General features: G+C 45.4%; 1 long non-coding RNA gene and 1 other non-coding gene across 2 annotated transcripts; both read right to left on the reverse strand.

Moving 5' to 3' along the window:
- Window positions 1–7,663: 7,663 nt before the first annotated feature.
- LOC128928967 (uncharacterized) lies at window positions 7,664–20,895 on the reverse strand. Its single transcript, XR_008474737.1, has 4 exons — window positions 20,646–20,895; window positions 19,768–20,234; window positions 9,084–9,239; window positions 7,664–7,999 (listed from the first exon to the last, which is right to left on the reverse strand). It is a non-coding gene; the product is annotated as an uncharacterized LOC128928967 (long non-coding RNA).
- Window positions 12,608–12,771, reverse strand: LOC118148540 (U1 spliceosomal RNA). Its single transcript, XR_004735374.1, has one exon. It is a non-coding gene; the product is annotated as a U1 spliceosomal RNA (small nuclear RNA).
- Window positions 20,896–24,435: the final 3,540 nt, after the last annotated feature.

The raw sequence follows: 24,435 nt of genomic DNA on the forward strand, positions 1-24,435 counted from the left end.
GAGGACGCTTCATCATTTCGCCGTAAGAACATGTTAACGGGTGATTGTTTGAATGTCTCCGGCTAATAGGATATTATTCATAACACTCTGGCTAGTTGGAATGCAAGATGATAAGAAATTAAATCCTTAATGGCTTTCTTTAAGGGAGGACTTTTCCCAGGGGAACCAGGAACCCTGGGAAATCGCTCCATGTGCCCTGGCAATATCAATACGGAGAGAACTGGCTTTCAATGAACCTCCAAGGGTTACACAAAGGGTAAAAGAAAGAGAACAAAAAGCACTTGACATTCACTGGGTCCCTACTATGTGCCAAGTATGTAGATATTTTACAGACATCACGTTACTTCGTCCCTGCCATGACTCTGTTGTGACAAGGCACTATTAAGCTCATTTCAGAAGTGGGAAAACTGAGGTACACAGAGGTGAATTGACTTGGCCAAGGTCTCATTTCTGGTGTTGGAGTCAGGATTTATATTCTAAAGCAATTTTCTTTTCGTGAAATGAATTATGGAGAGGGGAGCTGCCTGGACGAAGGGGCCCTTGCATGCGATTTGAAAGGTGGAGAAGCCGTACTAGCTCAGAGGTAGCTGCAAGCAGGTGTGCGGTACCAGCAGAGGGAAAGCGCGGGTTCTGCAGGTGACTTCTATTGACTCCAGGGAGTCATCTACTTCCTGGATGCCTGCAGTCAACAGTACCCATGAATATTCCCTGTGATTCCTGCGCTTCTGGATTTCCTGGAAGCTTTTCTGAGCTTTACTCTCCCTGTCTTTTCAACAAGTAAGGAAACTTCTAACTCCATGTATTAAATCCCTTCCTGCTTGAAATACTGAGAACAATGTCTGAACCCTGATTGCAAAGTATCCTGGTATTACACACATGTGTGGTACACACACACACACACACACACACACACAAGATACATTCCCAAGAATAGAATTGCAGGTCTCACACATGTTGGGGACATAAGATATTACAATCATAACAATAACAATATGTGCTTTTTTTTTCCAACATGGAAACCATTTCTGGAACAATTTCTAGAAGCCTGGGAAGAAAGAGCCACACTACCTTTTGCCAACGAGCTTTTCCCACATAATGAAATCCTCCTTCTAGATAAACAGGACAGAAATGGTGGTGAAATTCCTCAACAAGCAAGATCCACTTTCAATGGTAACTCACCATAGCAACTGGCTGCGAATATTTTAAAGCGAACGAGATTTTTGTTGTTTGTTTTTATGTTTGTAGGGTACAGAATATCCAATATGTTCCCAGCCTCTCCACTCTTCTTCCTTCAGGTCTCATCAGCTCCCACAGTGAAAGCCAGCTTGGTTTTCCATTTGCAAAGTTCACAATTCACCCAGCCATGAGCTGTGCCTTTAACCACTGGTAAATTGTTTCCTGACAGCCCTTGCTACAGTCTTCCCCCCTGACATTTGATTTACATATGATCTTTAAGCACTGCCATGGCGGTAATAGCGATTTGGTTAATATTCCAAGTGCTCCCCCATGCCCCACACCTTGCAGGGACATTTCATTGCTGCAGCGTGGCAAAACGCATGTACCAAATAAATGTATTGCTAATGAAATAAACGGATTATGGGGAAGAATCAATTGCCCTGCTGCCGGGACGAGGCACCAGGAGTTAATTTTGTCTGGATCTGCAAGGGTAGCTGTTAATAGAATAGGCTTTTTACCTAATTGGAGGGAAAGTAAATGAAGTACAGTAATATTCCATGATGCATTGGACGAATTTACTTCATTTTCTCTTAGTCTTGCTTGATGAGTGTTTACAGCACAATAGAATTTATGGTCTCTCTCCTCTCCCCATTTTTCTTTCCTTTCTCTTTTTCATTCTTTCTTTTTCTTCCCTTTACGTCTCATTTTCTTTCCTTTCTTCTTCCCTTCTTCCCTGTTGTACTTCTTTCTGTTCATTCATCCTCATCTCTCCATCCATCTGTCCATCCATTCACCCATCTATCCACTCACCCATCTATCCACCCACCCATTAATCCATCCATCCATCCATCCATCCATCCATCCATCCATCCATCCATCCATCCATCCATTACTTCATCCAGCTAATAAATCAGGCTCTCAAATACAAATGTCTCCAGGTAACAGTAATATGAATGAGAAAATCTTGGTGAATCCTGTGGCAAAATGGAGCCATCACTATCCTTCTCTTCTTCCTCATCAACATCAATATATCTGTCATTTATCAAATTTGTCCATTCATCTTCCATTCTTGCAACATTTACTGAAGCCTTACTAGGCTAGTTAAGACCTGATTGACTTCTGTGAATATGATCAAACAGTGTTGCTGAAAAGCTCCTTTACACCAGTCTGTGTATCTGGCTAATGCCTAGCCTCTTACCCAGGGCCTTTTCTCTGTCTTCTCCTGATGAACACATTGAAATTCTTTTGCAAAAAAATGTACTTGCTAAGGACTGGAACCAATAGGTGTCGGGTGAGGGGTGGTCAGATCAGTGGTATCAGGAGTAGGAGACATCACTAAAAGTCTTAAAGAAAAGGGTCTAGGCACATTCAAGGTTTTCAGGAGTTTTTTCCTAGTGCAAGGTCATGCATAGGAGATCTGACACCAGTGGAAGGAAGAGAACATGGCTTACTGAATGGTGAGGTCATGAGTCAGGGGCCGAGGGGACAGCCTCAATGCCTTTAACCTGGGCAAATATGACCTTGTAAAACAACTCCTAAAATACTCTCTCCAGTAGCAATAATGCTAAACGGCATTTACTGAATACCTACTGTATAGCAGATATTGTTATTTCCATATATTATATCATTGAATCCCACTGCGAGCTTTCAAGAGGGGAATCTCTTCAGCACATTCTGGTACACCTATCAAACGTAGGTTAGGTCTTCATATGGAACCAAAAGAGAGCCCGCATAGCCAAGTCAATTCTAAGCAAAAAGAACACAGCAGGAGGCATCACACTACCGGACTTCAAACTATACTACAAGGCTACAGTAATCAAAACCGCATGGTACTGGTACCAAAACAGAGATATAGACCAATGGAACAGAACAGAGGCATCGGAGGCAATAAAGCATATCTACAACCATACAATATTTGATAAACCTGACAAAAACAAGCAATGGGGAAAGGACTCCCTGTTTAATAAATGGTGTTGGGATAACTGGCTAACCATATGCAGAAAGCAGAAACTGGACCCCTTCCTGACACCTTACACTAAAATTAACTCCAGATGGATTAAAGACTTAAACATAAGATCTGGCACCATAAAAACCCCAGAAGAAAATCTAGGCAAAACCATCCAGGACATAGGAGTAGGCAAGGACTTCATGACCAAAACACCAAAAGCGTTGGCAACAAAAGCCAAAATAGACAAATGGGACCTAATCAAACTCCACAGCTTCTGCACGACAAAAGAAACAGTCTCTAGTGTGAATCAGCAACCAACAGAATGGGAAAAAATTTTTGCAGTGTACCCATCTGACAAAGGGCTGATATCCAGAATTTACAAAGAACTCAAACAAATTTACAGGAAAAAAACAAACAAGCCCATTCAAAAGTGGGCAAAGGATATGAACAGACACTTTACAGAAGAAGACATACATGAGGCCAACAAACATATGAAAAAATGCTCATCATCACTGGTCATTAGAGAAATGCAAATCAAAACCACACTGAGATACCATCTCAGGCCAGTTAGAATGGCGATCATTAAAAAATCTGGAGACAACAGATGCTGGAAAGGATGTGGAGGAATAGGAACACTTTTACACTGTTGGTGGGAGTGTAAATTAGTTCAACCATCGTGGAAGACAGTGTGGCAATTCCTCAAGGTCTTAGAAATAGAAATTCCATTTGACCCAGCAATCCCATTACTGGGTATATATCCAAAGGACTATAAATCGTTCTACTATAAGGACACATGCACACGAATGTTCATTGCAGCACTGTTTACAATAGCAAAGACCTGGAACCAACCCAAATGCCCATCCACGATAGACTGGATTGGGAAAATGTGGCACATATACACCATGGAATATTATGCAGCAATAAAAAAGGATGAGTTTGTGTCCTTTGTAGGGACATGGATGAATTTGGAGAACATCATTCTCAGCAAACTGACACAAGAACAGAAAATGAAATACTGCATATTCTCGCTCATAGCGGGGTGATGAAAAAGAGAACACATGGACACAGGGAAGGGAGTACTACACACTGGGGTCTACTGGGGGGAATAGGGGAGGGACAGCGGGAGGGGAACGGGGAGGGGTAGCCTGGGGAGAAATGCCAAATGTGGGTGAAGGGGAAGAGGGCAGCAAAACACACTGCCATGTATGTACCTATGCAACTATCTTGCATGATCTGCACATGTACCCCAAAACCTAAAATGCAATAAAAAAATAAAAAGAGGGGAATCACGTTATCCAGCTATGGATTAGCAAAGAGACTCAGACTCAAAGAACATCGTGCCATGTTATGCAAGGTCACATGACTGATAAGAGGCAGGATTAGGATTGGAACCCACGATTTAGAGCCCATCGTTACCCCCAAAATTGAGCCCATCAAAATCCCTTGGGAGCTCTTCCAGCCCATTGATTCTTAGTGAGTAAGATCCCCAGGTGATCCTGATGCAGGTGTTTTGCAGACCACACTTTGACAAACTCCACCTGCACTTTGCTGAGTCATGTTTGGGGGACTTTCTTCTTTTTACTTTTGCAGCATCTCTTGGTGGCTCATTGTCATGAGGAATGTGACAGTGCTCAGAGAAGAATCGATGTGGGGCTGGGGGACTGCCCAGGTAGCTGTTACTTACATATGAACTTTTTGTTTGCAAAAGGTTTCAGGTTTTATCTTCAAGGGCATGATTTCATCTACTATAAATGTGGGACAGACTGGAGTCTGTCGTTTTCTTCCTGAAGACGAAATCTCTGCACAGGTCCAGAACCCAGATTTTGATTTCTAGCTAAGTACTCTGTCCAGAGTGAGTCATTTCCTGAGAGCCCGCTATGTGGCAGATACTTTGCTGGACACTGGAAATGCAGAAATAAATCCACCAAGATCTTAGCCTTCAGGAGTTCAATGTCAAAACCACATTCACCTCTCTGTTCTGCATCTGTTGGGCTGGGACCCTATAAAGCATTTATCATCTCATTCAACTGTCTCCTCTTTCCCCCTTCTCTTACTGCAGACTTCCGCTTGTGTAAACTTTGCCGAGAATTTGAGCAGAAATAGTAAATAATGAAGCTCCAGAGGGTTGTGCTAATTTCCCAGACATTTAATCAATACGGAGCTGCCCTGTTCATTACAGCTGTCAAAAATATGCAAAATCGTCCATCTGGTCCTCTCAGGTACAAAGCTCTGAGCCGGAGTCACCAGTTGCCTGCTTAATTACCACGCCCCATTTTCCCTCATTCTGAGGCCTCTCCATTAACCACGAGCTACCAGCTCAAGTATAAAGGCAAACAATAAATATTTGAAATGGCATTGCCCAGCCTGGGGTCCTTAACGGTGGTTGAGTTGGGTCTCTGGATGAGGAATACAGGTAGAGTTTCATGCAAGAGCAGCCTCCCCCAGCTTCTCCCCTGCACCACGGCTTTGCCTAGTCTGCAACCTCCTTCCTTCTGAAGCCCCTCCCTGGCCCTCAAATATTTAGGCCTATTAAAAACCATTGGGGGGAAAAATGATCTATACAAAAGCTTTGCATAAAAAAGTGATCAATGCAAATTCCTCTGAGGAAATTGCTTCAACAGATGGAAACGGCCCATTTGCAACAAATGCCGCTGGCTGTGCAGATGGTAATTATGGGATGTATGTAAACATGCAAGCTCTGGCAAGCAGAGCAAACTGCACTGCTGAACTTAGCCTGTATCAGGGCTGCCTGCCCTGGCACTGCCCCTGCCCGGACTGGCCCGTAGGCCAGAGGTTCAAGAAGATGGATTGTGATTTGGAATTCCAGGACCTATTAGCCTCTATTTAATTATAGGTCTTTCTGAGAAGTTCCCTGTGAGGCAAACCACACATTCTCTAATCTCTGGGTGGGCCAAGACTATGGCATGGCCCCTTGGAAGAAAGAAATCAACAGGTATTGAGCTCTCACTGTATGCAGGGCACTGTGCTGTTAATCTTGAATGCATTATTTCATTTAATGTTCATATAAAAACTCTGGGAGGTTAGTTTTATTATGTCATCATAATCACCACCATTTTTCAAATGAGCAAATGATGGCTTGGAGAGGTGAAGTGATTACTTTCAAGATCACCAAGTTAGGAAGGAAGGGGACCAAGATGTATCAGTTAGCTGTTGCTGAGTAACAAGCAACCCTAAAGTTCTGTGGCTTTGAATAACAAGCATTTGTTATTGCCTACAAGTCTACAGGTCAGCTAGGTAGTTTTTGTAGTATGGGCTAAACTCAGCTAATCATGATTGGGCTTATTCATGCAAAAAGATGGACTTGCTAAGTTTGGTGATTGGCTGACTATTGGACTGGGAGGCTGGAGGTGTAGGGCCATGTGTCTCTTATCCTCTAGCAGATTATGGTAGTTGAGTAACTTCCAAGAGAAATAGCAGAAACTCACAGGTCTTTTGGACTCAGGCTTAGAAAAGGCACAGGATTCCCTGCATACATTCTGTGGGTAAAGTAAGTGACACAGCCAATCCAAATTGAAGAGGTGGAGACAGACACAGTCATCCAATGGAGGGAACCGAAAAGACACATTACAAATGCAAGGACACAGAAAAGCAGGGAAAACTTTGGCCAGTTTTGCAAGCAAATAAATCCCATAGAACTGGAATTTAGAGTCCTCTGGCTCTAAGGTCTAATGTTCCAAGGCCAGCCATGATGGGCCATCATCCTAGAGATAAGTTGGCCCTTCTTTTCCATCTCCCTCTGGCTCGCTCTTGTCTGCAGATTAATCTTGGCTCATCTCTTCTTTCTCCCAGTGATTCTCACTCCCACTCACCATCTGCCTTTCTTGGACATCTGAATTAGATGGCATTTTGAGAAGGAAGGGGAGAGTTGGCCCATTTGAGCTCTGTTTCTATCTCCATCAAAAATACCCTTTTGGGTCTCAGGCAATGCCTCGCCCTCCCTGAGCCTCAATGTTATCATCCATACAATGTATAAGATGGAGAAGATTCTATCTGAGGTTCCTTCCAGGCAAATTCTTTATAATTCTATGAGTAGTAAGTGATTCCCTTGCCCTAGTGGTCTAGCTCACACCTGTACCTGTCCTGAAATTACTCCCTTCCTAGCCTCTACTTCAGGGAAAATATCTGGACTCCAGAAAGTCTATATTGGGTAGTATATGTGTATAAAGCTTTATCACTGAGAGTCAATATACTGTCATGGACTTCAGTTCTGGAATGAGATAGGCCTTAGTTCTCAAGCAAGCTTATTCAGGAAATCTGCTGGCTACATGGCTTTGGGTAAATCACTCATCTTCTCTTCCATCAGGCCAGCCTGGGCTTGTTCTCGTGGTCCATGGTCCATGGTGCATGGAGTCTCTCTCTAGAGTCTAAGGGAGAGAAGAATTGCACGAGGCCCTTTGTGATACCGACTTGGAAATAGCACATTAATTCTGCTCCCATATTCTCTGAGCTTCTGTTTTTTCATCTGCTCACAAGGTCACTGTTGATTAACTAGCACATAGTAAAGGCTTAACAAATATGAGTTACTACACTTATTCATGTCATAGAACCCTCTTTTCTAGACATTATCTCATTAAAGTCCATGATACAAGACAGGTGGATATTTTTATGGATTTATTTCACTGATGGATGAAGATATGAAGACCCTAAGATAGGATGTGACTGGTTCAAGACAACATGGAATGTCAGCAGCAAAGCTGGGGTTGGCCTCTTGACCCAGAGCCCAGCGCTTATTTCGTGGTAACTCATCAGAGGACCCAGAATGTCCTTCTCTTCCCCACTTACCGTTCTGGCATCCGGTGTACTCAGCTTCAGCTTACTATAGGAATGGAGCAGGGAGCTTTGGGAGTGGAAGGACTGAAAGGGATGAAGCAACGAGCCTGGGCTCGGGTGATATATACACTTGGGTTTGCGTGCCAGCTCTACCGTTATCTGATTCAGTGACTTCACTTCTCTGAGCCTCAGTTTCTTTGTGGGACCACTGCCAGGATTAAATGAGATAAAGCTCACATAGGGGATAACACATAGTAGGTACTTAATACATTGTAGTTCCAATTCTTCTAGCAATAGTTGCCAAAATATTGTGTTGTGTGGGGATGGTAGGGGATTCCTTCAGGAGAACATGCCACACAAGTGTTAAAGCTTTCAGGTGTATCTAATCTTTCAGTAAAATGTATATTCCAGAGTCCTGGAGTCTGATTCCAGAGGTCTGGGGCCTGCATTTCTGAATAGGCTGTCTTTAGGCCACAGCTACAGAATCATTGGCTCAGATACCAAGCTTCTAAACACTTTAGAGTTTTATGCAATCCTTCAGGTACCTACTGAGAGCTTCTCACAGCCATGATTTTGCTCCCAATCACTCCCAACATTTCCTCTCACCACATGGCCTTTGTATTTGCTGCTCTGTCTGCCAGGGAGGCCCTCCCTTCCCCCTCATCTCTTCTCAGCTGTAGATCTCAGAGATGCTGATCCCAATCTCTCAGACCAGGCTGACTTCTGCAGCTCCCCTCTTAACCTCTGTCCACGGTGGGGATATGATATATATAGTTATCCGCTGCATAACAGAATGGCGGCCAACAATGGACCACCTATATGACTGTGGTCCCATAAGATTACAATGGAGCATATATAGAAACCCGATGAATAGCATGAAGTAGGGAAAATGATTGGCAGTTAGTAACGGTGCTGAAACATTTGGGTTTCCACATAAACAAAAATATCAAGTTGGTGCAAAAGTAATCATGGTTTTTTGCCATTACTTTAAAGGCAAAATCACAATTACTTTTGCACCAACCTAATATGTAAATAAAAATACGCAAAGATATCAATGCCATCTAGGTTTGTGTAAGTACATCATGATGTTTGCACGATGATGAAATCGCTTGATGACACATTTCTCAAAACATATCCCAGTTGTTAAATGATGCATGACTGCATCTACATGTTATCTGATGAATGTTGGTCTTCCCACTCTAGAGTGTCATCCTTGGGAGGGTGGGAAGTCCATCTGTTTTGTTCAACTCCGTACCTTGTGTCCTGTGATTGTTGAATAAATGACTGAGCAAAGCAATGAATAGTCAAGGATGCTCAAGAACTCCTGAAATCCATTCACGGATCCCAAGTTCAACTTCAGTTATCGGTATCACCCACTTCTCTCTACCCCTTTAAGCGTTTCGTGTTTGCTACTAGGAATGGGTGGGAGAAAACACAGCTAATCTCTCTCATTATTAGTGACCAGATTAAGGAGAATCTTTGGAAGTACCTAGGAGTACATGTAGACTTTTCTAACTAGCAGAGCTGCTTCCGGGGGGAGCCGGCTGTCTCATAAGGTAGTGGTCTCACTACCACTGTGTCTTTGCTTGTTGTGGGTGTGAGTCCTGGATCCCACTCCTAGATATACCAATTGTGCTTCAGGATTTGATCTCAGAGGACCCAGAATTGTCAGTATCTGTCTGTGACAGGAACTTCGTAACTTGCCTTGCAATATTCTCCTTAATGATGTTGATGGCAACGCTTCATGTTGAGCAAACATTGAATCATTTCATTCACTCATTCAACAAGCATATTCTCCTCTGTGCTGATCACAGGAGATGCATAGGTATAAATAAGACAGGGTTCCAGTCCTCCCAGGTTGCAGACTGCAGAGGGACACAGTCACGTAAACAACCAATGAAACTTCAGTGTGATCAATTCCAGGATTTTCGTAAAACCCAGAGTCATGAAGCTACAGAGAAGGCACTGAACACTTTAAAGGGATTAGGGAGGACTGCCTGGAGGAGGTATGACTTTAGCTGCACCTTGAAGGAGAGTAGAAGTTTTAGCCAAGCAAACCTGAGGTGGGAAAATGGGAAACAGCATTCCAGGTGGAGCAAACAGTCAAAGCACAATCATAAAGGCTGTAAAGGGCATCTGGGTTCCAGGAACAGAAAGGCATCAGTAAAAATGTGGGAGGATGTGTGACTTTGAGGGCTTCTTTGGGCAGCCATAGAGGAGACAGCACGCAGGGGTCAGGAGAGAGAGAAAAACCAGTTAGGAGAGAGACCGAGGCAGAGGTAGGTGGTGGCAGTCAGGCTTAGAGAACCAGCCAGACCCAGGGAATGTTATGGAGGGTGATTCCATGGGGCTGGCTTCTTACAGGAAGCAGGTGAGACAGAAGAAGGAGGTTGTCCAAATTTCTGGTTTGAGAGTGGTTGCCTTTCTTGAGAAGATAAATGCACTTGGGAAGGGATGACAGGTTGTCACTGCAAGTTCTGAGAACTTAGAGCAGCGGGCCATGACCTCCATGCCTATCACAACCACCTTTGTGCATCCACGCAAAGCAGTCTTCAGAAACATGCCCTTGATCACCAAGGCACTGTCCTCAGTGCTTTGCAAGGAGGGGTCACCTAATCCTCACAGCAACGCTCTGAGTAGGAATTGCTACTGATTCACTTTTCACCTGAGAAAGCCGTGGCAGAGAGAGGCTAAATAACTTGCCGGAGATCACACAGTCAGCCAAAGGCGGAGCTGGCAGGTGAGCTTGGGCAGTTTTGCGCCGCAGTTTATGTATGGTGATGATTCTACATGCACATGTGTGTGGAAACAAACAGGCTGAATGTGGCATCAGGCATTAGCAGAAGCCCATCAACTCACAAGGGAGTCAGCCCAGAAGAAGCATGGAAAATGGAAGGCCCCTGGCTGTATATGGCCAGCAGATGTGATTATGCTTTGTTAATGCAGAGTTGTGAAAATTCTGAAGTCTCACATCCAAATTCTGCTTCTCTTTAGAAATTAGATCTGGTGGCATCAGACTGACATCCCTGCATGACGTCAGACTTCCTGCCTCTGCAGGAGGGAAAGGGTAGTGCTGCCTTCCTTCAGTGAGGCTTGTACTGCATCGTGCCCCAGTCTCCACCATTCCCTATTACTCTTCACCTGGCTCACCTCTCTCCCTCATGTGTATCTGTGATCAGCCTCTATAGGTATTTGAGTTTGCAGCTCCTGAACTCAGAACCTCTCTGGCACTAAAATTATTTGGATCTGTTCTATCTCAACGGCTCTGTGAAGAAGATAGTTTTATCATGCACCCATTTTACTGGTAAGGAGACTGAAGCTTATAGAGTAGAAGGGACATGTTTAAAGCCTCAGATCTCTTGAGTCTGGCCTGGAGACAGAACTCATGTCTTTTAACATCTGGCCTTCCATAGGGGAGGTCAGAGGCCCAGGATGGGACCCCAAGCCAGAGCCAAAACCTCTCCCCAAGGCCCGGGCAGGTACTTTTCCCCCTGAATCTGTTTCTTCATCCTTCACACACTGCAGGGAAGCCAGATTCTTCTCCCTGCTGCCTTCAGCTCCCCCACTCACCCTGCATTGATCTCCAGTTTTACGAGGGTGACAGGCCACACCTTTTAATTGCATGATTAGATCTTTACGACCTACTCATTGAGCAGGTCTTCTCCGCTGGGCAGCCAGGCGCTGGAATTTATATGCGGAACTGAAATGTTTATTGGAATCATATTGATAAAGGCATATTGTGAAAAGGCCTGTGGCTTGTAAGAAGAGACTGGGGTTCTCAGGAGACAGAGAGAGAAGGCAGGTCAGCATACTCCCACAGAGGGAGTTGGTCACTTGTGAGATGTAAGAGCAGGGCCTCCCCTCATGCCCTTCCCAACCCTGAAATATTTCCTCTTTCATCTGCCTGTTAGGAGCTGGGTAGGAAAGAAGAAATGCCTGGGAAAAGTACAGAGAAAGGGACTAGGAGATTTCTGAAGAGCAGGATTCCAGGCTCATGGATGCGTTGGGATTGCAAACATAGGGATGGCCCCTGTTGACGTGGTGAGGGAAGGGCCTTCAGGTAGGGGCTTGGCATGAACCAAACACACAGCAGGGGCCATGAAAGAGCAGAGTGGACTTTGCCTGGAGCAGGATCTACAGGGAACGTATCTGGTCTACTTCACAACTCCATGTGACTGTCGTGCAGGTATCTCACACACAGTATGCCCCAAATGGGACCGATCCTTCCAATTCTATCAGCAGGTGTGTCCACTGTGGGTAATGACAAATCCGCCCTCCCAGGTGCTCGGGGCACCTGGGAGTCACCTTTGTCTCTTCCCTTTATTCCATTGCCCACCTTCCACTCCATCACAAACACTGCAGACTCTACTTTCAAAATATTTGGAGACGCAAAGCTGCTACTGCATCGCCACCGTTTCTCCCATGGATGGAGGCCTCGTTACCTTTCCTTGGATTCTTTCAGTAACCTTCAAATAAAATTTTGTTTCATTCATCATCTTCTCAGCAAGATCTTCCTTATAACCCTACTTTAAATCACAATCTCTGCCCTACACTACAGTCTGCTGCTTGAACCCGATTATAGAACTTTTCTCTACCAAAAGTAGTATACACTTTATTATTACTACCAATTATCTGTCTCTCCCACTACAATGTGAGTATCTTTTTCTTTCTTCTTCTTCTTCTTTTTAGAACCAGTGGAAAGCATGAACGCAGTCCCCCACTCCCACATATTATGCAGTCGAGTTTCCCACATTAGGGAAAATCGCAGGGGTCAGCACATCCGGAGTACAATGGACAAGCCTTGTCCTGAGAAAACCACCTTCGTGATCATGGTATCTCCCCTGCCAGGTAAGTATACAATGTAAGTACCTTAAAGGCAGAGGCTTTTATCTTTTATTCTCTGCCCTAGCTCACATCTTCAGCACCAAGGACAGTATCCCGCACATAGTAGGCGATATATGTGCATCCATACACACACACACACACACACACACACACACATACACACACACACACACATATATATATATATATATATATATATATATATATACACAAATACATATTACTCTCACTCTGTCACCCAGGCTGGAGTGAAGTGGCACAATTACAGCTCACTGCAGCCTCCAACTCCTGTGCTCAAGCAATCCTCCTGCCTCAGTTTCCTGAGTAGCTGGGACCACAGGCATGCACCATCACGTCTGGTTAATTTCTAAAATCTTTGTAGACATGGAATCTCACTATGTTGCCCAGGTTGGTCTCAAACTCCTTGCCTCAAGTTATTCTCCCACCTCAGCCTCCCAAAGTGCTGGGATTACTTACAGGTGCAGGCCACCATGCCCGGTCATAAATATTTGTTTAATGGGTTCAGGATGGATTTGGTTGGAGCCAGGGCCTGGGGTGGGGGAAAGCGAGTTCTTCCATGTTGCTCTGGGAGCTGCAGCATGTGCCCTGAGCTCTGATTTCCACCCAGCATGAAACTGTGCGTTAGCAGAGTCCTTACCCACGTCTCAGGCAATCAGCATGCCTTCCCGGAGTTCTGAATTAGTAATATCATGCGCCATGGAGTCAACCCTAAATGGAGAATTTGGAAGAGGAATAGCTCAGGGGTTAATTTGAATGTATTTCCTTGTCTCAAAATCAGCACACTGTAGGAAAAAGGAATCTGCTTAGCATAGTAAATGGCGTTTGATGCGTAGCCTCTTTCTTTAAGTGCGATCTGGGTCGTCCGTCTTTTGATTTTGAGATGATTGTGGTACCACGTTAAAGGGTAATTCGATGTTAATTGGTGGCAACTAATTAGACCCATTTGTGAACTCTCCCAGGCCATAAGCCATGGATGCTTTGGCTCAATGTTACAACAGTCACTGTCCGTCTTTAAAGCAGTTCTCTTTGATGAGAAACACTGGAATATGGCTAAATAAACTACCAGAGATCACTCCTAAGGAGGGGGAGAGTGGATGGTATTTTAGGGCTGGGATCCCAAGTTGGAATGATCAGATTACAAAGTTTAGGCCAGATGTCTCTGGGTTCAGATCCTGGCTTAGCCACTCCATATCTGTGTGGCCTTGGCCAAGTCCCTGACCATGACGGGTCTTCGTTTCCTCATCTATGTAATAGAAAGGTTACAGTTTTATTCCCAAAGTCCTTGGGAGTTTTAAATTAAATGACCAGAGGAGGGGAGACTGAGTGCCTTTTATTTAACTGTAACTGTGGCTAAGTATATCCCAGGTGCTTCATGCTATCGCACAGGAACATCTGAAGATTCCCCAAGAAGTATCTGTTAGGTGGGTATCTGAATGCATGAGTTGTTGTTGAGTGAATGGATGCAATTCAGAGATTATAGGAATGGACCACATTTCCAAAGAAGAAGATGATAGGACTCGATATTGAAAGTGTGAAGACTGCTCATGAAGAATTCTAAAGTTTCAGAACTTGAAGGGGTCTTTAGGAGCCTTCTCGTTTTGAAGGTGAGTAGAATCAAGCCCCAGGGAGGGAAAGTGATGGGGCCAAGGGCACACAGTGAGTTAAGGACAGAGGTGTGGCCAGGCACAGTGGCTCACACCTGTAATCGTAGCACTTTGGGAGGCCAAGGCAGGCAGATCCCGAGGTCAAGAGATCGAGACCATCCTGGCCAACACAGTGAAACCCCGTCTCTACTAAAAATACAAAAATTACCTGGGCGTGGTGGCACACACCTGTAGTCCCAGCTACTCGGGAGGCTGAGGCAGGAGAATCACTTGAACCTGGGAGGCTGAGGTTGCAGTGAGTTGAGGTCACGCCACTGCACTCGAGCCTGGTGACAGAGCGAGACTGGAACTAAGGTGCCCTCTACCCCATGATGTCCCCAACTCAGCCTCTTCACAGGTGCACATGGCAGGGAGAGAGGCAGAGTCTAGAACTGTGGTTCAAACCTTGGGCGGGGAAAATCAGCAACACTCAGAGACTCCTTCTCAACATCCACTACAGGCCTGGGAACTCCCTGTAGTAGAAGATGAACAAAGACCTCATAAGCATCGAGGAGATGCAAGAAAAGGAAGGCACCATAATTAATAGCCATCTGCAATAGATGGTGTTGGGGTGAGCACTGGGATGCCTATTGATCAAAGCAGTAAAGGCAAATTGCTGCAAAGTGTCCCTCTGGCCCTGGGTCAATACGCTTCATATGCAAAGAATCCAGGAGCAATTCTTGATACTGGAGATGTCTTAATCAGGGCGGCCAGGAGAGCTTGCATCCCTCAGAGATGTAGCTGCATTGTGAGCTGGTCTAGTACAGATGCTTTTTTCATGCCTTCATCTATTCGTTCATTCAACGTATCCTAAATGCTTACTACATGCCAAGTTTCTTGGAGATGCTGCGGTGGAGCAATGAACAGGAAGGCAGTCCTTGTCCTGACAGCACTCACAGAATAGACAAATAAATGAAGGAGGTGATTTCAGATGGTGATGAGTGCTATGAAGAAAGTCACATAAGGGTAGGAGGATAGAGAGTGGGGGGATGGTGTCTTGCTGAGATTAGGTGATTGGGAAGAGCCTCTCTGACAGACGGTGATATGTGTGCTAAGACACCAATGAATCAAAGGAGTCAACCTCATGATTTAGAGTGAAGGGTTCTCCAGGGAGAGGAAACAGCATGTGCAAAGGCCCTGAGGTGGGAATGAGCATGGTATGTTGGAGGAACATAAAGGAGGCTGGAGAAGAGTAGAGTGGCAGGAGATGAGGTCAGAGAGGTAAGCAGGGACCGGGTGATGCAGCCACATCTTCCAGGGTAGGGAGGTGGATTTGATCTAAGTGATGAGGCCAGTAGAGAAGGACCAGCTGTCCCCTTTCAGTGTGAGCACCTCAGCAATGAAGCACTCACCTAGAATAAGGGACAGACGGGTTCCTGGTTGGATTCCTTCGGGCATGGCCTGGGCTGAGCATGAAACCTTGGGCAATCTCCTCTCCGCAGTGAAACCTCCATCTCCTTATTTACAACATGCGGGATTGGACTCATGGATCCCCAGCTCTATCATTCCGGCATTTTCTTCAAGAAGATGTGGTACAAATACGCAAGCTCAACATGCTTCATTCATTCACATGTGGGAAAACGCTGGCCAGTGGGTCAGAAGGCTCTAGTGAGCACATGCGTAGGTGGCAGGTAACCACACTGAGTGCAGGAAGCCCGGCAGAAAATCCAAGGAGGATTCAAGGGCATCCTTGAGTTCAAGGTCACCTCCTCACTCGGCCCTGGGAGTCCTTTTGTCTGACCTCCATGTATCTCAGACACCAATGTGACTTCGGAAACCTGGTTTGACCCATCACCCTTTGGGGTCTAAACTGTGGACTCCTGGCTTGTAGAGGCCCATAGCACTCTGAAGATACAGGTTCCTTTGGGTGATGTGGAGTAAACTGAGCAGTTCCTAGGTCCGTGGATGAGGGAGGCGGTGATTACAGTAGAGGAGGAAAAGCAAAACTCTGAAAAACGCTTGCATGAGAAGGGGCTCCACCTGCTAATGCAGATCCTGGGCTCACGTGATTCCAGGTCCATGCTGGTAAGGGTGGGTGCACACCCGTGCAAGGCTTCCTGGACATGTGTGAGGGTGAGTGTAAGTACCAAGCAGGCAGGAGCTGTGTTCCATTTCATTCACTGCCGATTCCCTAGCACCTGGCGCGTGGTGAGTAATCAATAAACATTTGTAGAGTGAATGAATAAATGTGTGCTCATGTGTAAAAGTTAAAGTTATCTGTTTTCTAACTTGACAATCTGTTATTTGAGCTTTCTGTCCAGGAAATACATTGAGAAAATACTTGGCATCACTATCTACACCCACCGTTTCTTTTTTTTAATTTATTTTTAAATCTTTATCGACGAACAACGTGCATGTGGGAAAGTGTAGACATCGCTGTGTATGTCTTGATGAATTCTCACAAAACGAACTCCCACGTAATCAGCACCCAGATTAAGAATCAGAATGTTCCCAGCGCCCAGTTCAGCTACTATTCTTCATGGATAGCCATTATTCTGTGCTCTAGCAGCACAGACTAGTTCTGCCTGCCTTTACACTTTATGTAAATCCAATTACACAACAGGTACTGTGTGTGTTGTCTCCTTTCACTCAATATCATGTTTGTGAAAATCACCCACGTTTCTCAGAGAAGTTATAGACTACTCATTTCCATTTTTACACAGCAGGAGTTGGTAAATTTGTTCTGAAAAGATCAGGATAGTAAATGTTTTAGGCTCTGTGGGTTACAGTATCTCTGTTGTGACTATTCAAAATTCCTCTGTTGTAGTACAAAGCTGCCATCAACAATAAATAAATGAATGAACGCAGCTGTGTCTAATAAAACTTTATTTACAAAACAGGAGGGGACTGGATTTGGCCACCAGCTGGATTTGCCAACCTGTCATACGGTACACCTTTCTGGGAATATGGCACAATGTATCCACTTAACTGCTGATGGACATTTGGGTAGTTCTCAGTTTCGGGGATTAGAGGAGTGTACCCAGAAAATTCTCACACCTGTCTGTCAGCGCACATATGCAGTCATTTCTGTTGGGCGTGTATCTAATGTGGGATCTCTGGGTTATGGTGTTGGCACCTGTTCAGCTTTAAGAGGTAATGTCAAACAAAGAATTGCAATACCGCTGGTTCTTAATTAGGAGAGCACGTGTGTTTTCATGTGGTGCAACTGTTTTCTTTACTTTGTGCTGTCCTGCTGATTGGTACCTTGCACTGCTTGTTACTGTCACTGGGAACTGCCCTCAGAGGTTGCAACTTCATCAGAGGCACGCTTGGAGGGCAGCTACCAGCTCTTGAAACATGGCTGATCCTTAGTGCAACCTGGAATCAAGGCATAGGCAACCCGTTAACTCAAAGGACTTAACTTTGATGAGAGGTTTTATAAGTAAACTCTTTTCCTTTGTATATGAACGTATCCTGTCACTTCACCTGCCATTGCCTTTACTGTAACAACCCACCTTGCGTGGCAAGCAAAGCGGGGGCTTCCAGATAAAATCAAAGACAGGGTCTTTACTAGTTCTGTTTGGAAATAGCCACTCACTTCAGTTCCTAAACAAACTTACCAGTTTAGTGAACCCCGTGTTTCTCTGAGTATCTCCCTTTGAAGACCTTGGAGCCATTCAGCCTAGAAAGCCAACTGCTGTGATTCTGGATTTCTGTAAGCACCGGTCATCAGGGTAGCAAGCACCATGAACATGATGACTGAGCAAACACACACCTGAGTTCAAATTATGCCTGTGTCATTACTCCCTCTGGCTTTGGGCACATTCTTTAACCTTCCTGCAATTTGGCTGCTGTGTATCATCTCATCTAATCCCCCCAGTGACAACAATGAAGGCGGTACTATCATTATCTTCACTTTAGAGATCAGGAAACTGAGGCTTAGAGATGTCAAGGTCTTGCATGAGCACAGACTCACACCTACATCCTGAAATCTAACTTTAAGGACTATCTGTGGCTCTTACGCACAGGTTCCAGTTATGCAGCAAAAGAGCTTCCTTCGGAAAAGTCGCCACTTTGTGGTTTTAGAGTCCTGAGTTTGGCTCATCAGGAACAATCTCTTTTTCTTGGAGAAATAATGCAACGTTGGATGCAGTCTTATGGAAAAAGTGACTTCCCTCCAAATTCTTGTAATGAGACAGTTCTCGCTGAGAACAATATTGAGGTCTTTTCAGGAGATGGTATGTCTTAGTCAGTGGAGATACGCAATTTTTTTTCAGCAAAGGACCTGCTGTTTTAAATTTCCAACAACTGGCTTACTTTTTAAATGCTGGAAAGGAGTGAGCTTTTGCTGCCATGGGTCATCTCTGGGCTGGTGAACTCCACCAATCCTGAGCATCAAGTGGGCCAGACGTGAAAGTGGTGTTTTCAAATGTATTTCCACTTCCTCAGAAATAAAGCTGGTTTTGTTTTTTGAAAAAATCAAATTTACATGATCCATTATTAAGTACAAGAGGTAAAGTGCTGGTGATCCTTCCTCCACCCGCTGATCATGCTTTGCCTGACAATGTTTCATTCAGTCGATAAGTATATAAGCCTAGCACGTCTACTGCCATCAGTTAGCAAATATGCCCAAGGTGTTTACCTGTGGAAGTGGACAGGTAGATTTCTAGCTGAGTGGTTCATGAATTCACCTGGTTAAAAAACCTGTCAGGGAGGGCGGGGCTCAAAATTCCACTGAAAGATTGCCCTAGGCTCAAGACCCGTTGTTTGAACACCATCAGGCATGTAGGAGGCCATTGACATCCAAGATGGAGTAAAAACCAAGATGGCGCCCTACAGAGTAAAAACCAGGATGTTGCCTACAGAACCAGAGGTGGCCGTTTACACCCATGGGCTACTGAGGTTTGGCATGGCAGGACATAAAGTGACTTGGAGGTTAAGCCCACAGCCCTGGAACAGCCAGAAACTGTAGAGTGACCTACAGATCCTGGAACACCAAATGACCCAGGTCTTAGACCACCCCCTCTGCCAAATACTGGATCCCCCAGAGGGAAAGACTCCCAACTTCCTAGCCAGCGTGAGTATAGATGGTGAAGGGTAGATTTCAAGCACTGAGGCATGAGAGAATTCCTGTTTCCATTTGCCATTTTTCCAGCTAAGACTTTGTTAAACACCGCTTTCTGTTAATTACGCATTTCTGAGAGGCTTGCACTAGACTGCTGGCAAGAAGGTGAGCAAACCCTGGCTGACCTGTCTTGTAGGTACTTGGAGGTGTGTGAGAGAAAGGAGCAGGGATGTGTGGCATAGGCAAAGTGACAACACTGTCCAAGAAACAAATTACCCCCATGTGAGCAGCGAGACGGTTGTTCCAATGATCAGCATTGGAAAACCAAAGGTGCTCACCCACGTCTGGCCTTGCCCTGGCTGCAGACATAACCTGGAGAAAGCAATTCACACTGATTTTTCCCAGCCCTGGGATCCCACCTTCGGCCTGGGACCCAGGCCTTCGGTAATGAGCAGCCCAGGTGAATGAGGTTTGGAGCAGAAATCCATCTGAGACCTCTCTCCCTGCCAACGTCTACAGCTTAATAATTGCTTCCTCGCTCCTGCTACATTCAGGTTCAAGAGGAGCATGAGCCCCTCCAGCAGCATTATGCAAATAGGGCCCACTCCGTTCCGGCGGCATATAGAATATGCAAATTTATGGCGGTGGCGGAGGCTGTTTAAGACAGAAGATTTCTCAATGATGAAATTAGATTTTCTGGAAAGAGGCTTCCGAGGACCTGTCTCTGTTCCTCTGCCTCGTGCTGTGCTGTGGCCACCAAACCGGGGCTCTGGGAAATAATTAAGCGAATTACAGTCTCAAGCCTCTTTAAAAAAAAAAAAAATAAGGATGGAAAGAAGAAATAGACCAGGTTTCACGAGGCCACAACAAATGCATACTTTACAGAATGTGTAAACAGGAAGGGAGGCCGAGTGAGAGGGAGGGAGGTCGGGGTGGAGCAGGGGCTCTGGTTAGCAGGAGACATTAATGCCAGGCAGAGAGGCTACAGCATCACCTTGGCCCTCAACCTGGCCCTGTAGAGCCTACAAGGATGGGGAGAGTGAACAGAACCATGGGTCCTGGTGGCTGCCTCACCCCTAACACTGCAGCTCTGATCTGCTTCCTATGCCTGCTTTCTCATGAATTTGATAGAAGGAAATATTGATGTCATTTCAAAACATGCAAAATTAGCAATCTAGACCAGAGGTTCTCAAACTCAAACATGCATCAGACTTACCAGAAGGGCTTGTGAAACACAGATGACTGGCTTCTGCTCCTGGGGCCTCAGAATTTAGTCAATTCAGGGAGGGCAGGAGAGTTTGCATCTCCAGCAAGCTCCGGGGTAATGGCTAATGCTGCTATCCCAGGCAACCGCCGTTGAGAACTGTGGCCCTAGAGTTCTGTGTACATTTGACAGACAGGGAAGCTGAGGCCCAAAGAGTTAGGTGGTTTGCCAAAAGTCACACAGTGGAGTCAAGGCCTGGGTATGGCTCTGCCTCTTTCCACCATTGCTGTCTTAGGTCATTGTCACCATCATCACTATTGTCACTGTCATTTGCTAAGACCTTTCTATGTGCCAGGCACTGTGCTAGGCACATGTATGCCTGGCTTCACTTAGCCTTTACTGCAATTCTACCCAAGAGCTGCCACTACGATCCCCATGGGGATTCTGAGTCTCAACTTCAAATTGCTTCACCTCTTGAGCCTCAGGTTTCTCATCTGTAAAATGGGGAGTTCTCACCTTTCAGAATGTTGAGAGGATTCAATGAGATTCTACGCTTAATGTGCTCAGCGCAGAGCCCAGCACACAGAAAAGACTCAGTTATTAGACATTATGGTGATTATTATTATTCTTATCTGGCAAGTTGTGTGGATTAGGAAACAGAGCGAGGTTGTGAAGTGAGCTGAAGGTTTAAGAATATAAAGATCTTGATTTCAGCCCCAAGTCCTAAACTCATCTGCTGCAAGACTGGGCAGGGAGGTGTCACCCACCTTCTCTAAGGACCAGCTTTTGTGAAAAGGAGTTGAGGCAACTTAAAGGTCCCAGGATACTTTCACCTGTCAAATCCTCCGATGCCGTAATTCCCCACGTTGCCCTAGTGTGGGTGCTATCCTCCTCTCCTGACTTCACGTATAACTGTATCAGCCTCCTCCCAGGCTCCTTGCCTCTGATCTCAACCCAGCCAGTCCACCATTCTAAAATTCCCAAGTGGCAACCTGATTCTGTGCTCTCCCACTGAAACTCTCCATAGCTCACTACTTCTCTGCTTTCAGTCAAGTCCGACCATCTCAGCTTGGCATTCGAACTCCTTCACGATCTGCCTCCTCATCTGCCTCTCCCTCTTCCACTCTGTTTTCCAATAATGTATGGAAGCACATTTTACCCTCAGGCACCATATTACTTCCCGCTTCCCTACTCTGGTTACTGTACCTTCTGCCTCACAGTCCATCCCTGCCTTTCTTCTCCTCCCCTGCAAACCGTTTGACCTTCAGTGCTCAGCTCAGATATTGTGTGCCCTGAAAAGGCTTCCCTCTCTTATCTTCTTCCTGTCTCCAACCCCAGGTTGGATAAGGTATTTTATCCCAGCTGCCTATAGGCATCTCATTCTCATGCTTAATAGTTACATTGTAATAGTCTACTGACTTTTCTGTCTTTTTCAATGGACAGTGACTGATTTAGTAGAAGAGACAAATTTATTCATCAAGCTTTTTGGAAATTTCCTGGTTTGTTGTTTGTTTGATCTGCTGTCTGTAAGCCCCATGAGTGCAGAGGCCTTATATATTTTGTTTGCCACTGTCATTGCAGTACTTATTACCATGTCTGGCACATAGTGTATGTTCAATCCTTGAATTAATAAATCTGAAATCCCTGCCCATTTCCCCAGATTTCTTACTAACCATTACATCCCTACTGCCTGGCAAAATGTCTGGCATAGAAGTGCTTGGGAAATATTTGCTGAATGAACAAATATGTGAATAAAATGAATGACTTCACCTATAACTGTATCAGTCAGCTGTTGCTGTATAACAAACAGCCACTAAATCTCCATTGCCTACAATAATAAGCATTATTTCTCTTCTAGCTTTATTCTGCAAGGAGCTGGGGCAGCCCTGAGCTGCCGGTGGTGCCTAGCTTGACTCTGCACGTCCGTCAGCCTCTGTGTATGAGCAAGTTAGCCAGAACATGCTTCTTTCAGGGCAGGGACAGAGATGCAAGAGAAAATGTGGAAAGCGCCAGGTTTTTTAAGGTCTCACCCCAGAACTAGCACACTGGCCCTTCCACTTACATTCCATTGGCCAAACAAACCACGTGATCAAGCCCAAAGTGCAGGGATTCACCCTGCAAGAGGAGAGGCTGCAAAGTCACATGGCAAAAGGCATGAATAAAGGAAGAGTGAAGAATTGGGGTCAATAATTCAACTCACTCCAATGGCCGATCCCAGCATCCAGCCCAGAGAGTTTATAGCACATGGTCACCATTCTCCATCACCATCTAGACAAAGTGTCCCTGTGTGGACCACCTCCCGCCCTGCCCTAGGTGGCTCTTCCATGCTCAAACCTCTAGAATATCTTTGTACTTTCTGCATATTACACTCTTTCATCCCCCACCCTGCAGTTTTCAGTGATTTTCCCCAAGCCCTTATTAAACAATCTCTAGATCTCAGCCCATGATATTGGTGCACTGGGGCATGTCGGAAGTGTCCCCTTAGCCTGTCCTGATGCACAGAACTTCCTCCTCCCCATCCTCCTCCCGCCCCATGGTGTATGTTGCGAGGGTCCCCCTGATGTTTAATGCATGAGCTCCACATCCTCCCAGCAGCCGCTGCAGACAGATTCTCTCAGCATGGGAACGGCCATGAAATCAGATGACTGTACAGGAAGCAGCTCCTCACCCCTCCCCGATGGCTGTGATGCTGCCCTGCTTCAACTCACTTCCAGTTTTGTAATCTCTTTTATTAATGTGCCAGAGGCAGAGAAAAATGCATTTGTAATTTCTCCTTAATGGCTGGTAGACCTTCTTTTTGCTTCCTTTCTGAGCATTTGTTTGTGGCACACACACACACACACACACACACACACACACACACCCCAGGTCAGGAGGAATGGAGTGGGAAGGCGGTAGATGTAAAAGCATAGAGTCTTGGAATATTTAAGAAGGAATGGATCTGAGTCCAGTGGCTGTCACGTTGTGTTCCCAGAGCCCTAGGGTCCCTCAGAATAGCATCAGAGAGTGCTGCAGGGTGAGAAGGAAGAAGGAGGGGGCTGCGACCCCTCCCCGAATCTCGCTTCAATCAGAACATCTCTGTTCTTACCTGCTTTGTAGATCGTGGTTATGCAGGAAGCTTGTTTAGAATTAAAGGCTTTGCTGCTGCACAAAAATTATGCAACAACCCTCATCTCCTGTACTCTTGGTTTCACAGAAAGGGTAGCCCAGTCTGAGAGAGTCTGTGAGACTTATCCAAAGTCACAATGTGAATTAGGGGCTGGAGGGGACTCAGGGACTAGGCCCCCAGCTTTCCAATTCCAAACTTGATGCTATCGTCTGCAACCAGGTTCTGTCTCAGAATGCCAAGCGTCTTCCCTGAAATGGCTTGATAGATGTTTTTTCATTTCCCTAACACATAGACCATGGATTCTTCTACTAAGGGAAAGGCGATGGCGGGGAGGTCTCTTCTTCTTTTCTGTGAAAGAAACAAATCGTGAGCACCTAGCTTGCAATTGGCACTGAACTGCTGGGGCGTTAGATGCCTACTACCGAATCGAAACTGCCCCAGTAGGTGGGCATTATTGTTTTCTGTGTTTACAGAAGAGGAAGTTGAGGTTGGGCCGGATGAACCACTTCAAAGACGCAGGGTCAGGACAGGTGAAAATGAGATTCAGGTGTGGGTTCACCTTATGCTAAAGCTCCTCATGGTCTTTAAAAGCCCAGATCATTCAGATGATAATACATGATGGCAGTGATCACAGCTGCTGCCAGATCTGAGTGTTTGAGCCTGGCCCAGGCTGAGTGCTTTCCAGGCAGGACT

This window comes from Callithrix jacchus, chromosome 1 (genome assembly GCF_049354715.1).
Source record: "Callithrix jacchus isolate 240 chromosome 1, calJac240_pri, whole genome shotgun sequence".
In the NCBI taxonomy this organism is placed as follows: Eukaryota; Metazoa; Chordata; class Mammalia; order Primates; family Cebidae; genus Callithrix; species Callithrix jacchus.